Source organism: Diabrotica undecimpunctata, chromosome 7 (genome assembly GCF_040954645.1).
Source record: "Diabrotica undecimpunctata isolate CICGRU chromosome 7, icDiaUnde3, whole genome shotgun sequence".
NCBI classification, from domain to species: Eukaryota; Metazoa; Arthropoda; class Insecta; order Coleoptera; family Chrysomelidae; genus Diabrotica; species Diabrotica undecimpunctata.
Genome location: NC_092809.1, coordinates 139,984,232 through 140,001,942, shown reverse-complemented (window position 1 = coordinate 140,001,942; position 17,711 = coordinate 139,984,232).

Below are 17,711 nucleotides of genomic sequence, written 5' to 3'. Positions count from 1 at the left end.
TCCTAACCCTATTCCGACCTATAGAATCGATACTTATAATTTTATTGTCTATCTCCGGAAAGTTAGAAAGAATAATATCTCCGATTTCAAGAGCATTTAATTTACCTTTAAATTCGACCGAATTATTCTCAACATAAATATGATACGGGCCTAAATCAGTACTTACATACAAAAACTCCTGTCTTTCTTTCGATGTGTTATCGTTATCGATGGTCATTGCTGTTGTTGTTTGTATATCATTTGTATTTTTTTGACGTATATCTGGGGGCACTGGGTCGTCTGGGGGTTTCCCCCCGACTAACTGGTCCATTTAATTGTTCTTAAAACTCACAATCTAATTTTATTTTTACACCTAATCTGCAGATTTATAAAAACACAATTTTTAAACGAAAACAGTTTAATTTCGTTCCGCTTTGTCGATAGGCACGTCCGATTCGTAGGTGAACTAGAACACGACTGTACAACCAACCTGTCACTTATAAAAGAGCTTCATATAAAAGACAGACTATTAAAAAAAGTAAATCGAGCATACCTAATTTACTTCGGCCACATAACTAGAAGAACGGAAGGAAGCATGGAACTATTGGTAGTAGAAAGAAAAATAAAAGGCCGAAAACCAAGAGGAAGATCTCCAATATAATGGGCAGACCAAACGAAGACTCTGATGGAAATATCCCAACATGAAGCAGTCCTTATGGCATAGAATCGCAGCCAATGGAGACAGAAAGTTAATAATTACTTGTTACTACGCCCTGATATGGGCTCAAGGAATATGGAGGAGAAGGATAAGGAGTCAAAGAGCATTCTTGTTGAAAGCCTTATAGGCGTAAAATTTTCTGTAAATTTTCTTGGTGGATTTTATAGCAACTTATATAGGTAAGGTATTGCTTAAATGTGTTCATTCCATTGTTTTCCAGTTTTCCTGCTGATACACTGTCATATGCTTTTGTTAGATCTATGGTTAGGTGAGAGCTTCTTCCTGTATTTACTTTTTTTTTGCTAAAGGCACAACACAATTGAGACATATTCACTAAAGTGTACACTTGTCACTAAAGAAATTGTTAAAGAAATTATTTGAAATTGACATGTGTTTGATGAATGTTGTGAAGATTTTTTTTTACTTATTTTATACCTTTTAGTTTAACGGCACTCCAGACTAAGGTTTCAAGGCTATTTTTTTAAAGGTCATATCCAAAAAGGAAACATTTGTTTTATTATTTGAGTTCTTATTTGCTCCTGATTTTTAGTTAATCAATTACAAGAAACTCAACATATGCAACAACTCCCATAATATTTTTGTAATTTAGTACTATTTATAAGGCTTCTTATAACGTTCTAATCATTTATATAACTTAATTTCTTTACCGTCTGCAAACTTTGTATAATTACGATAAACTCTGGATATAGTTGTTGTATTCTCATTCTTTGCGACATAGAAATAACGAGTCTTAGACACAGATCGAAACGAATTGATAACAAAATGATGAATAGGGTGCGTGGATGCGATTAAACAGAGAGGGGGACTCGAACTGACAAAAGCAGCAGAAATCTACCCCCATCTGCATTTGTAACTTTAACAAGGTTGATTCAGAACCCTTAATAATCAGTTTTCGAATCCCTAATTATTCGGCAGTATTTGGCTTCGGGGTCGTTGGGATTGGAAATTTTCTGGAAATTTCATTTGTCTACGTTTTTTATAAGTCTTCAACGAAGATTAAATGTTTGAATCGATGGTATCAATAAATAAAATATGAGGTTGTTAGTGTCCGTTTTCTCTTTCATTTCATTAAACCATTTAGAGATTATGTAAAAGTATGGTCACAATTTTAATATACATAATATATATATATATATATATATATATATATATATATATATATATATATATAAAGAAAGTCAAAGACAGTAATGAGTTACTGGTAAACACAGACGGTTGAAGGTAACCGAGAATGACCCAATACTAAGGAAGCAATAAAAAACGGGTGCTTCTAAGTGTCTTTTATTAAAAGTCAAGTTTTCGCCACATAATTTTGGGCTTCATCAGAACTTGCTGTAATGGAAAAACATTTTTTACAATATCATAATTAAAGATGTTATTTAAGACATTAAGGTAAGATTAAAATAACACATATTGCATATTGGCAATATTATTTTAATGTCATCTACGTTACAATGAAAAAATATGTCTAAATCGTCAACATGAATGAGTCAGATAAAATAAATTATTAGAAGAATTTTTCACCAAGTAACAAAAAACAAAATTTGTTTACTTTATCATTATTTTGTATTTTCCGAAGTGAAAATCGAAATGTCAAAAATAAACTGATTTTAAACTTATAGTGTAGCTTATTCTCAATAAAAATAGTTATTGCATTAAGATGCCACAAGAAAATAGCTTCAGAACAATATTGAACAATGGTAAAACAATCCGCCATTTTGTACTAAGCAGTATCCCAATCGATTGTAAAATTCTCGTCTAAAATTAACCCGAACGCATGACGGTATTTTTGCCATTCTTTAATTATTCCCATTTTTAATGCTTCAATGTGAGTAATTTTTTGAGCAGATTAATTTTTGGATTTTAGATGTCCCCAGATTAAATAATGGTTTAGAGCTAGATCTCGATCTCGAAAGCTTTATGTTACAGTTAGGTCCATATAAAACGGTTCATATAAAACGAAGAATCATTGCTTGAAGCGACCGGCGATTTTGAATGTTAGTTACGCGCGAAACCAATTAAAATTTTCGAACTAAAATCCCATCAACTCGACGGTTAAAATTCGATATCTTTTGGTAAAGATGTCCTATCGACAAAAAATTAAAATACCTGTTATTCGATTTAATTTATAAAATATCGATTGTTTCCGTTTCGCCTCCCTTCTACGAAAAGGGATTTAGGGAAAAGCCGAAGGGTAGAAGTAGTAAAAATTTTTACATTTTTTTGGGATCCCAAAATTGACATTCTCAGCAAAATTTAACTTGTTCGTATAATTTTTAGAGGTCAATTTGACGACTGGACTAATAATAAACGAAAAGAAATATTTTTACTGTATCAGTTTACTGATGATGTCTTTTGGTCAACTAGAGTGGCAAATATCTTAATTTCGTGTGTATATTCATAATATTTTAAATCAATTATCATTATCATTATCATATCATATAATTTATTCGATTTCTTGAATCCTTCGAGATGTGGCTGTACAGAAGAATCCTAAGGATATCATGGACGGACAAGATAACCAACGAGACTGTACTACGAAGAATGGGGAAAGAGAGGGAAGTGACGTATACGATTAAAAGGGAAAAGTTATAATATCTCGAGCACATAATGAGAAACGGTACTAAATACAGATTAGTGAAAATAATCCTTCAAGGCAAAGTATTCGGAGAACGAGGAATTGGGAGAAGAAGAATATCATGGTTAAAAAACCTAAGGAAATGGTTCTCTACAACAACAACAAATCTATTTAAAGCATAGTTATAGCCAGAATGACTGCCAATATTCGAAACTAATAGGAATCAAAAGAAGAAGAAGATATAGTTTATATGATATTTTTTCAAATTTTATTTTGTAAGGTCCTACGTGACTGTGTACTCGATAATATTGTTAACGATAACTCAAAAATAAAAATTGTTTTATATCCGCTTACCCAGGACGAATTCTATGGGTTGCTCAATAAAAAACTGAAAAATACCAGATCTTGGTGATCTGTCATACCAACATTCCAAGGATTATCACAAAAAAAGTTATTGATGCAATATTTTTACCTCTTATACATCAACGTAAATTTGATTTTGATAAATTTAATTATTTTATTTAATTTGAGAATTTTACTTGCATACATGCATATTTTGCCTTTTTGTTAGTCCATATAATTCCATTCCAATTTGATGACAAAGATAGACAAGAAATCTCAAACGAATATACAGATGATACAGGGCCTGATATAATCAGAGAAGAAATAGAATATGCAATCAAACAAGCGAAAAGTGGTAAGGCCCCCGGTCCTGATGAAATTTCCGTAGAACTGCTCAAACTTATGGACGATGAATCTATTAAAATACTCCTAGATCTATTTAACACAATATATAGAACTGGAATAATACCTAGGGAATGGCTCCGTTCGACCTTTATACTACTGCCAAAAAAGGCAAATACAAGGGAATGCAGCGAATATCCTACGATAGCTTTGATGAGTCATGCTCTAAAACTGTTCCTGAAAATAATCCATAATAGGATCTATAGGAAATTAGACGTAGACATCAGTAACACTCAGATGGGATTCAGAAAAGGGCTGGGTACAAGGGAGGCTCTGTTTGCAATGAACGTTCTCTCACAGAGATGCTTAGACATGAACCAAGAAATTTACACCTGCTTTATTGATTTCGAAAAGGCCTTTGACAAAGTACAACATGAACCACTAAGACAAATTCTAATAAAGAAAAATATAGACAGCCGAGATATTCGAATTATATGCAACCTATATTGGAATCAAACAGCAAATGTGAAGGTTGAGGGTAGGCCAACAGAAGAAATTCAAATCCGTCGAGGAGTCCGGCAGGGATGCATCTTGTCGCCACTTTTATTTAACCTGTATAGTGAAGCTATTTGTGAACAAGCACTCGAGGAAGAAGATCTTGGTCTGATAATAAATGGTGAGACGATCAACAATATAAGGTATGCTGACGATACGGTTCTCCTAACGGGAACGCTAGTAGAACTACAACATCTCGTTCAAAGTCTCAATATATACTGTAACAGTTACGGCTTGAAAATTAATTTGAAAAAAACTAAATTTATGGTAATCACGAAATCAAAGAACATCAGAGCTAATCTTGTAATAGACAATACAACGATTGAGCGTGTGTCCTGTTATAAATATCTAGGTGCTTGGATCACAGACGATACTAATCAAACAAAAGAGATTAGATGTAGAATAGAAATCGCTAGATCAGTCTTTAATAGAATGCGCAAACTCTTTTGCAATCGTGATATCAATATAAAGTTACGAATACGAATGCTGCGGTGTTATGTCTTTTCTACCCTGTTGTATGGAGTAGAGGCTTGGACACTAAAACAGTTGACCACAAAAAACATCGAAGCTTTCGAGATGTGGTGCTATAGGCGCATTCTCAGAATATCATGGATGGACCGCGTCACTAACACGCAAGTACTCCAAACTTTAGACAAAAGATGCGAAATTCTAAATGAGATAAAAACTAGAAAGATGGAATACTTGGGGCACATTGTGAGAGGTGAAAAGTACGAACTTTTAAGAAATATCATGCAGGGCAAAATTAAGGGCAAAAGAAGTGTGGGAAGAAGAAAAATATCGTGGCTTCGTAATCTACGTGAATGGTTCGGGTGTAGTTCGATTGAACTTTTTAGGCGCGCTGCTAACAAAGTCGTAGTGGCCATGATGATTTTCAATCTCCGCTAGGAGTGGCACGAGAAGAAGAAGAAGAATAATTCCATGTCTAAATTATTTAGTTGCATTATGTTAAGAAACTAAGAATTAAACTAAGAATAACTTAGTATTCATCACAGAATGATCATCCAACATAACCATAATATTTAACGAATATATTGGAAACATTTTAAATGAATATCATTCCCAAAAACAAAATATAAAACCCAGATTATGGTGGAACCAGAGGAAAGATTAAAAACAAATAGATGCACGTCACTGCGTTTTTTCTTCTAAACGAAATCGTTTCGCGTTGTGGTCACAAGCCCCTTTCCGATATAGAGCGCGGAGCTCAGCGCGACGCTTCGCTCAGCTCGCGAGTTATTCCCCAGCCGGATGGAAACAGTCTGCCATATTAAATATTCACCCTGTGTTTTCCTACTGTCACAGATTACTTGAGTTTTATTATTTCGCAGAAGTCGGAGAATCTCCCTGAATTATTGAAACTTTTTTAAGTTGACGTAGAGGTTTGCTGTAACTCGATTATTCCGATGCAATACTGCAATTCAGAGACTTGTATGATTGATGAGCCAAGCGAGGAAAGAAACCTCAACTAGATATTATAATAATATGCAGGTTGGAGTTGTAGTTTTTGAGAAAAGTTTGAATTTATAAATTTTTCATGGTATCGATAAAAAGTTGAAAATAATTACATTACTTTTTTTCTCTTATACTATATATCTCATACTATAATCCAGTTGCATATTCCTAAAATATTCCTGAAATTATCTTAGTTTTAACAACTCTGTATATGTGCGGTATTAACCATGGTCGCTATTTTCTTTGTTTAGTGATTTGTAAAAACTTTTGTGATTTGTAATAATACCTTCTAAGCTTTTTATTTTATCAATAATCCACTAAACCGAGACCTCTTAAAGTTGCTTTCCAAGATACTGCTTGATTGAGAAAACCATGTAGAACTTTGGATGCAGTATTCGCATTGGTGTTGATCTCACTCCATTTCACTGTGAGAAAGTAAAAGAAAAACTTACACGTCAAGTATTGTAACGATGTATTCCAAATAGCGGTTAGCAGATATTGAAATTAAACTTTCAGAAAGATAACAGGAATTGAAATTAAACTTTCAGTATGTTGGCGGTATATATCTCGTCTCCTAACATCAGTTCTTGTTAAGTGCATTCCAGAAAAATCTATAAGTATTTATACAGTCTTTACACAGGTTTTTCGAAGGCATTTGTCAAGGTTAATCATGGTTTCTTGGTTATAAAAATTGGAAAATTCATACATCGGCTTTAAATGTCCATATTGTTAATTGCTTTAAAGTTTGCTGAAAGTTTTTTGGAAGGTCCTATAGGGCTCTCATTTTAATCTGTTTAAAAATGATATTTGTCATCATCATACTGCCTCTGTTTAAGTCCACAATGCACAAGGTTTTTCCATTTATTGTTATTTTTTGCTGCTGCACTCAGCGGGTGAGAAGTCTGCCTTGACTATGTTAATTACTTCATTCCGGAATCTTTCTTGTCTATATCTTATCCCGCAATCGTGCTACGTATATTTATTTAAGCTTTGTAACGCATTCGAGAGCATCATTTATCTTTGACTTTTTACGTGTCTCCCCTGCAATACAATTACGACTTTAAAACAGCGCCACTATTCACTGTGTCAAAAGTCTTAATCACTATTACATCAATATTTCCAAATGGAGTTGCTCATACTATTGCTCAACTATTTTCTACATCAGTTGAAAGTGATAGATATAATTACGATATCGAAACCAGGCAAAAAACCAGAAGAATTAATATTATAATATAGACTACTAAGTTTACTACCAGTGATTTTAGTGAATCTAAACCACTACCAGTGAAATTAATAAAATGAATCAAACCAATCCTAGATAGAAAGAGCCTTGTCCCAGAACATCAATTTAGATTAAGAGCATGGAACTGTATAACAAGTCCATAGATTCGTCAAACATGAGCAATGATCAAGAAAAGAAACGATATTGCTCAACAGCAGTTCTTGATATAAGGTCGGCCTTCGATAGAGCCTGACATAAAAATCTTTACTCTTTAAAAACTCTGGACACATTTCTGGATTTCTTAAATATCTTGTAAAGCACAATATGTGCTTTACAAGATATAGTAATTATATATGCACTTATAGTAATTTAATATCAATTTCAATTTCAATTTCAATTTTTAAAACTTACCTATTTTTAACTTTCACGTTGTTGAGAATTATATATTTCCTTCCGCAATTGACTTACCTAAAAAGAAAATACAGATTTATATATGTCTATGTTAATGCTAGAACTGTTTTTATTTTTGCATTAAATGGCCTAACAATATAAAGTCATACCAATAAAAGAGTGAAGCCATAGTTGGAGCTCAGCGTCACAGGAAGGGGTTAGAAAAACCTTAACATAACTGATTAAAAAACTAACTTAATAGTATTGCATAGTATAGAGATGCGTTATATTTAGAAATTTGTCAATTATTTAGAAATTTCTTATTTCCTCTGATCCAACAGTATTATAGTTGGGTACGTTTAAAATTCACCTTTACAATCATCATAAAAGAAAAATGCACCTTTATAATACTTTTGTATATTATAAATATACCTTTTTTCAAGAAACAAACGACCTTACTAGAAGGCCTGAAAAATGAAGAGAAAGACACCACGCCAAGATCTTCGTGCAGCAAAATAACGTTTTGTCACAATGAGACATTTATAAATACAAAAGGGTAAATATTCATATTATTCTAATTAGTAGGAACATTATAAAAAAGCGTCCCGTTAAATAAGATTTGCATGTAAGGAAGGATACCAGCCAGAGCACCAGCTTTAATGACATGTTTCATGCGCCAGAGAGCACCTTTACTGGAATGTTGATGACTGACAGCACGTATTGTTAACAGATAAATCGAAGTATTGCTTATATGGTTCAAATAGACTTGTTATTCGATGGCCAAAAGAACGCTATGAACTGTATAACATATGACCTATGACTTTATTCAATGGAGGATCTGTAATGGTTTGGGGAGAAATATCTCCTACAGCGTGAACGAACCTTGTTGCTTTAGGAAATAATTTTCTTTTATTGCATGATGATGCACGAACACGAAGTTGGTATTTTATTATTCTAATATTCTAAGCAGCGACTCCAAGCGGCAGCTTTGGAAAACTATATACACGCTTCTTCCGAATCGAGTCACGACTTCGAGGAAGAAAAGTTGGGTTTAAGTAAATAGGCGGCCAGAGATGCGCTAGAATTTGTTTTAAGAATATTTAATTTTTTTTTGAGAAGAAGAAAAGTTAAAGTTAAGCAAAAGTTTTGGTTTGGTAGAACAAATACACACACACACACACACACACACACACACACACACACACACTCTGAGCCGGTAAGTGGATCTAATTATCAATAAATAAGTTTAAAAACCATCAGCCATTATGATTTCTAAAATATTGTCATTTTTCCTTTGATAGTTGATATATGTATATCTGTCATTTTTCACATCATTTCATTAAGAAATATTCTACATCTAAATCTATTTAATTATATAAAATCATATGTCAATTTTCTATTTTCTATTTTCTATTTTACTTCCCAGCCTTAAAAACATATCTATTTTTGTTCAGCTCCTAAAAATATTCTGTCTCATACCGTTCTTTTATATTCTAAAATATATCCAGAGCATGTTTTCCGTTAAAATCTATTTATTCAATCCTTATTCACATAAAATATCGTCAAACCATTCGAAGGTCACATTATTTACAAAACCATTAAGGCATTTGCCTTCATACAAGGTTCCTCAGTAACTTTTTGTACTACTTTTCAAGGTTAATAAACCTTGTGTTTTTTCCTACTTTTTATCAAGGGTAACAAGGAACTCTAATGTTCTTTTTAACCTACTGAAGGATTCAATCAAGAGTCAGAAATTCCTTATGTTGTTTTTTTTGGATTTGTTTAAAGAAAAAGGGTTAAGTTGTTCCTGGTTGGATTATACACCTGATCTCCAGGGTTGGGTCTCGTCATCCTTGGCTGTTCATTCAGAGGTCCAGATCTCTACCGGACTATTCCCGGACAACTTCATGAAGCCAGCCGAAAGGACCTCCCTCATTGATTGGAGTGTGGAGCATTGTCAATTTTTACCATAAAGTTTTGTTATCCATCAATTTTAATAATTTTCTATATGTTAATAATTTTTTATAATATTTCTTTTTTACTTTAAATCGTACCATTCATTATAATAATAAAGATCCGTCATTTTTTTAAAGAATACCAAATATTAAGGACTAATTGTCAACTACAGGTTGAGGTTTTAAATCCTCCCTATTAACTATATTGTACGGTTTTATGTGTACACATTTAATCAGAGAGTTCGTTATTGGTATTTTTATTATTATATATTTAAATCTTGGGCATGTATCCCGTCAGGATAGTGTCCTTATTACCTTAATAGTACATTTATTTGAAAGGCGAAGTCCAGAGTTACATCTCTAGTAGGCGAGTAAATTAACTTTTTAGATAGAATTAGTAAATTTTTTTATTCATATTTATTATTTGTAGATTCCTTAGATAGTATTAGGTCCATCGAGCAAAAAGACAAAAGAGGGAATGTAAAGGTAGTGGGGGCAAAAATATTGTTAGACAGGAAGTGCCATCTTGAGAGGCCAAATTAAACCATGAAAGAGTTCCTTGTTTAAGAAATCAAATTTAGTTGGGTTATGTTATTATTTGTCCCAACTGTCACATGAAATCTTATTTATATTAAAGTTTTTTAACAATTGTTTCACATTTTAGACTGTTATTGTTAATATTTAATTAAAATTTTCTCGTCTAAGACACATTCTGAAAACTATTTTATAGCTACTGTTAATTAATAAGTGTCGGAAAATTAAAATTTAGCGCATTCGCATTTCCGGATATGTCCGCCATCAGAGGCCACTTTTTTGGTCGCCTTTTCATAACGATTAGATTCCCTCTTTTGTCTTTTTGCTCGATGATTAGGTCCTACCTTTCAGTAAAATTTCAATTCAGAGATAATCAGAATTCAATTGTGTATAACCAGGGATTTTTTTTTAGTGGATAAGTATAATTCATCTAATTTACTTACCGTTGCACGTCATCCGCGTCATAGCCCGTGAGGTCACATGATACCAACACGAAATATTTAGGCTGTAGGTGTGTTCTTTTTTAGAATCACTTTGCCGAGTACACACAATAATATTTAAAGATTTTTATTATTGTTAACTTAAAGAAATACACAATAATATGTTTCATTTAATTTGTATAAATGCATTATAAAGCATTTTTATTAAGAACATTTGTTATCAACACCCTGTAACTGTAATCGAACTAAGGTGATATTTTGGCATAAATTGGTAACACTTATTTGATAGTTGCGGTGTTGACACTTTTTATACTTTATTATTTTGAATTTTAAAGTGAATACCTCTTGGTTTATATTTTTACCTATTTAATAAAATCTTTTATTTTTAGAACAAAATTATTGTGTTTTATTTCGAAAATGTCACGTAAGAATTTAAGTAGTCGTTGTAAAGAGTATATTAATAATTATGTTACCTATTTGATTTAAAATGGATTCAGGATTTTTTTATACTTTGGCAACTATGTCAACTTCGATCTCTGTCAATGATAATGACGTGCAACGGTAAGTAAATTAGATGGACTGTAACTAGGTACTGTACATACATGGTGGTGGGTAGAATAAAGAATTAGACAGTATTTATTTGGCTAGGTATTAAATTTGTTATGAAAACTAAACATTTCAATTAATATCTGTTTTTTTCATGTCAGCAAAAAGGGTATATATACAGCATTATAAGATACCTTGGAAGGTATATGTTAATACTTTTCTGGAGTCTACTCACATCTTAGAGCAACATGCATATTCTACCACTTACATTCATTTACTTCTATTCATATATATATATATATATATATATATATATATATATATATATATATATATATATATATATATATATATATATATATATATATATATATGTATATATATATGTATATATATATATATATATATATATATATATATATATATATATATATATATATACCTATATATAAGTATCTGTAAGGCATGCAAATTGGCCGAATCCTCTTTTGAGTGTCAAGTAGTCACTGGCAGAGTCCGCTTCTTCTTCTTAAGGTGCCATGCATTTCTGCGTAGGCGTCCACCGTACATCGTCTTGTTAGGTGAGATGTTAAATATTCTGGATTAAATAATTCTGTTTTTAGCAGCATTGCGAAGCATTTCATAGCTATGGATTCCTGTCCATTGTCGAATATTGCGCAGCCATGACATTTTTTTACGTCCGAGACCCCTTCTACCCTCTATTTTCCCTTCGAGTATCAGTTGCTGAAAAGTGTATCGTTCTCCTCGTATAATGTGCCCCAAGTATGCAGTCTTCTTACTTTTTACATAATTAAAAAGTTCCCTATCCTGTAAGCCCGCTCTTCTGAGTACTTCCTCATTTCTGACCCTGTCCGTCCGAAATGTCCGCTAGCCAGCCTTAATTCATTTGTTTTTTGTTACATTGGCGCTGTTTTAATTTGTTACATTAGCCCAAAATACTTTTTTTACATTACTATTACACATTTTTGTTACATTGTCATCCAACTCCCACTCACATTTGTATATAATATAATTTTTGTAATATTTAATAAAACTTTTGCTTTATACCATTGCAGATATTATTGCAGAAGCTATTATAATATCTTTCTTACACATACTTACGGTAAATTACCTATTAATTAAATCAATAAATAAAATCCATATGAGAAAAATAGACTGACATTTTTAATCATATTTAATTCAATTCAAATCTTAACTTCCAAAGCAAAGGGATACTATTCTTTCACGTTCTTTGTAGGCAAATACCGTCCGTTTGGAAGAGATTATCCCAAAGAGTGATAATTTCGATGAAGCTGTGGATGAAAGCAGAAACGAGGAGAAATCGCAATAATCTGAATAATTCATCCCGCCATGGAGAACGCGAAGGGCTTTCTTTTGTTTGATAAATATGTCTAACCGCATACCTTGTGTAACTGTAGAATTTACTATGGTTACCCCGAGTTTTACAGTCAGGAATTATATTTTCACACTGAATTAGCTGATTGTTATATATATATATATATATATATATATATATATATATATATATATATATATATATATATACTCTTTATGTATAAAAATCCTGTTATCACGATGTTTATTTACGCTAATATTTGAAACTACTAAATTGATTCTAATGAAATTTGGTAAAGGTGTATTGGAAAAAGGATATTTTTAATTTCGATGAATGAATCTATATAAAATTGTAAATTCGAGACTTTTTCTAGTACACCTCTACAGTTTCAGGCAATTTAATGTATATATAAAAAATAAATCACGTTTAACAAACGTCATTTTATTTTTTTATAACTTTTTCTATAATCAATTCAGAACTACTGGATTGATTTGACAAATTTTGGTTTTATAAATATTTGTAGAAGTTCAAGGAAGATTTAAATGGTGCAACAATTTTATTTTCCAATACAAAAAGCTATATATTATACTTCTTTGAATTTACCTGACTAAAACCGTGTCTATTTTTGCATCTATTTATATTTTTTACGTTGCGTATGTGGAGAACCGGGGTCAAATACTCCGCCGGGGAGAAACTTTTTGTTTATTTATTGTAAAATCGTAAAATCCAGTTGTCCTAGCGTTTGCTTCATCTGGAATAGCTGTAACTTTAGTAGAAGGTGAACGAATTGCCCTTGCTGCCTTGAAATTACCATTAAACATGCAAATCTATGAAACACCAGCTTGCAACATCGACAAAAATATCATAATAAAAAAGGTTTTAGAGCATTTTTTGTGGAGCCATAATTTTATTGCCAGGTAATTTTCGGCACGTAAAGATGCTCCAATTGACAACTAATGTGCGAGTGGTTTTGCAACAAGATCAAAGTGCAATTGTGTTTTTGAAGCAGTTGTTAGACATTGGAAATAATAGTCAATGTTAACGCATGGACCGGATTAATCACATTACCCACAGATTTCTGTTATTTAACAGACTCAAAAGTGGAGCTTATTCTGTGAATCTTTTGAACATAGCCCAGCAGTTTAACAACCATAATTGGATGAGTGAATAAGCAATATTGAAGAGAAAAAATACAGACATCAATGCTACCATTCAGAATTTTCTTCCAGAAAAGATGTTTTCGTTCAAATCAGTTATTACAGTTATAAAACAGGATGACCGACGTAGTCAACTATCATACAGAGTTTTTGAATCAATTGAAATTATCTGGACTCCCACCTCACAATTTATAAATAAAAGTAGGATCAGTTGTCATTGGAACGTAATTGACTGTGAAAAGACTAATGAATAATATTATTGAGGTAACGATTATCAAGGAAAAATACAAATGAAAGGATCTCGTGTATACCGATGATTCCAACCAAAGGTTCCATTTGATCTTAAACGTTTACAATTTCCTGAGTAGTTTGGCTTTTGCAACGACAATAAACAAATCAAAGAGCCAACCGTTGGAACTTTGGGAAATTACATTACAATTAAATGTTTTGCGCATGGACAATTAATTGGGCCCCGGAAAACCGTAATCGTATCAGAGAGCATATTTATTATTTTAAAATTTTAACTTTTTTTTATACATAATATTTTTAAGTATTTTTTTATTTTCTGTTAATTTTTAGTTATTGAACTTTGCCCCAATATCTAATTCTAATAGAGACAAACTAACTAGCGCATTATTGCTTAGTGGTCATGAAGGAAATATAATGAGAAAATTAAATTGTGATATGTTGTGCTCTTTAGATCTCTAATAATAATATTCAGTAACTTAGCAGCAAGAGCATTCATTATAAATATGATTGAATTTATATTTTGTACATTCCGATCCACCCAACCACAGTTACATTCTCCGAAATATTTCTATAGATGATCCATTCTTCAGAAATGCATGTGTAAATACCAAAGTCCGTAAATATCTCATTTGAATAGTGCTATGCAAAATACTCAGCACTTCTGCCTACACTGAATTGTACACGTAACAACTTAATATACGTATTCACGGATCTCTTTTTCACAGGCAATTTTATAAATTGTATATCATGCAAAATGGAGATGAGATATTCCGCTAAAAGAGACCAAATTGGCTTGGCCGCAAAATTGGAACAAAAGTGCTGACTCAAAAGGCAATTATCCAACATAATGGAAAATAATAATCCTAGAATATCACTTGAAATGCTAAATAAGCGTACAATATGACTCCTTTCTCTGACGTTTCTAAAAAATCGTTTCCATTACGCTATCAAGCATAATAAAATTATAGAAATAATAACAGCTTATCTTCATTTTATTGTTTAACTTTATCTTTGAAATATCCTAATACGTAATAAGGGAATTCAGAAAGTTTGAACATTTAAAAAATATTTTAAACTTTACAACTAAAGTGAGACAGGGGTGCATAATTTCACCAATGATATTCTATCTGTACTCGGAGCACATTTTTAAAGAGGCTCTAAAAGATATTGATAAAGGCATCTCAATAAATGCAGTCAAGCTCAATAACCTACGGTGTGCAGATTATACAATAGTGTTTTCCAATACCATAGAAAGGGTGCAAAACTTAAAGAACAATTTATCGTTTGTTGACCTTAATAATATCGTTTGTTAATAAGTACTTTAGTCTAAAAAATCGACTGCAGGATATAGATTGGTTCTTGTTGTAAAGGTCCATGCTACTCAAAACAACTGTTGTTTGCCTGGCGGGGTCACGTCATGAACAGGGTTCTTTTTTTTTGCTTATTTAGCTCAACTGTTACGCTTCAATAATTTTCTTGAAAAGCGTTTTCTTCTTTAAATTTAGAGACTGCAGTGTATACACATATTTTATTACATTTATTATAATTATATTCATATTAGAGACCTTAGTTGAGCGAAATAAGCAAAAAAAAATACCCTGTTTGTGATACTACACTGCGCTCCAAATTTTTGTGCTAATATATTATTGTTACCAACGGTATCTTGTAAAATTTATCTAAAGAACGTTAAAAAACGCTGATGTTTTTACCATTTTTTGCAAAAAAATTAAAAACGTGCTAATTGTGCTTCATTTTATTTCGAATTTTGTTGGGTTGGATTACATTGTGCTGAACGTTTAAAGGGGTTTTTCAAGTTTATTAAGTGTTTTTTCTTTGAAATGAACCACCAGCAGCAAAAAAATCGAAATTTGTCAGAAACTGACTGTTTTAGAATAGTTACTCTTCGCGAAGAAGGATACTCGCAAGTAGAACTCGCTGAACGTTTTAACGTCACCCAGTCAACCATTTCAAGAGTGTTAATACGTTTTTCTGTTACTGGAAGTAACTCGAGTAACTCTTAATGAAGACCGGTTTTTGACACTTCATACACTGAGAAAAAGGTTTGTTACCAGTACTTCTCTACAAAATGAATTTTTGGATCGTTATAACTTTAGAATCAGCCAAAATACGATTAGAAGAAGACTTGCCGAAAACGACTTATACCCTAAAAGGGCACCAATTGGCCCATTATTGACCAGAGACCATAGAAGGCAAAGATTGCATTTTGCTCGTGAACATGTTGATTGGAATAATGACGATTGGGGAAGAATATTGTTCACCAATGAATCCAGGTACTGGGATTAATTTAGAGGCTCGTACGGAATTAGAATAGATCGCGGTCGGCTTACATCGCAGAGGTATATAACAGACATTTTAGAAGAGCATGCCGTGCCATTTGCACCATTTATTGGGGATAATTTCATGCTTATGCAAGATAATGCCAGGCCACACACGGCAAGAATTGTGCAGCAGTATCGTCAGGAGGTTGAAATTCCTGCCATGGATTAGCCTGCGAGAAGTCCTGACCTCAACCCAATAGAACACGTTTGGGACATCATAGGCAGACGACTACGACAACTACCTAATGCACCAAACACATTAGATGAACTGATTTTGCGGTTGGTTGAAATTTGGAATCAAATTGATCAAGAAGAAATCAGAACGATTATTCTCAGTGTGAGAGATCGTTGTCAAGCAGTAATAAATGCCAGAGGAGGCAATACTCGATACTAGTACACGGTACTAGTATTTTCTTCAACTTTAAAAATTTCAATTTCGTCATTAATTTATAATGTTTGTTTAGATGAGTTGTTTGTTTAAATGTTTAGATTTATGATGTTATATTGTTAATTTCAATACTTTTTTTGTAAAAAAAGAAAAGTTTTTTATTTAAGATGTTCTAAAACAACCAAAAGCAGAAAAGAAAAAACAAAAATTTTTTCATTACAACTCAAAATAAGAATTTTAAAATTATGCGTTAATTTTGGAGCGCAGTGTATCTTCTTCTTTAAGTGCCTCTCCGCGATTCTAATTTTATTTACTGCTGTTTTGAGTAATTCGTTAGTGGTACAGCCAAACCACTCTCAAACCAGCGCAGTGTATCCCAAGTAGTACCCAACTTGAGTATTTACGTCGATTTAATTAGCATGGAATTTTAAATGACATTGTAATATATGTATAGATAAATATAAAGCCATATGCTATAAAAATCGGTTAAATTATTGTTATCTCCACCTCGGCTTCTGTTACATATTTATTTGGCAATATCAATTTGAATCCTTTTTATCATTAACTTATAATTTTATTCATGTATAAATACAATATTCAAGTGTATTCCTTGTACACTTTCGAATGCAGGAAGATATCCGGGAACTGATTACATTATTACGCTCTGCCATATTTTCTGCAAAGAAATTTTATTTACGATTGTCAATTACCAAGAGAAAAGTTTCACAAAGAAAGAAAAGTTCCAAAGACAATCCAAGCCGGTATCTTTCGGATGGATGTTTTCAGTTATAACTCCTTTTTTTTTCTCGTTTTTTTACTCTTTTTCTTTTGTCATTCCTTTTTGTCTGATTCGAGACAATCGATTCTGTGCACGTGTGGATGACAAGATGCCTTTATAATGACATTTTAGATACCAATATACCTTCCTCTCGACTGGAAAGGGGCTCGGTAAATGTTATGAAACATTTTGAAAAAAAAAAATGGAATTGAAATGGAAAAGCTTCAACATTACTGGTTTAATAAAAAACATAAAAATTGAAATAATCATAAAGGGCGAGATGCCATCCCGAGTATAAGGTTGTTTTGGTTAAAAAGTAGTATCAATTTATTGAAGGTAAATTTCGTT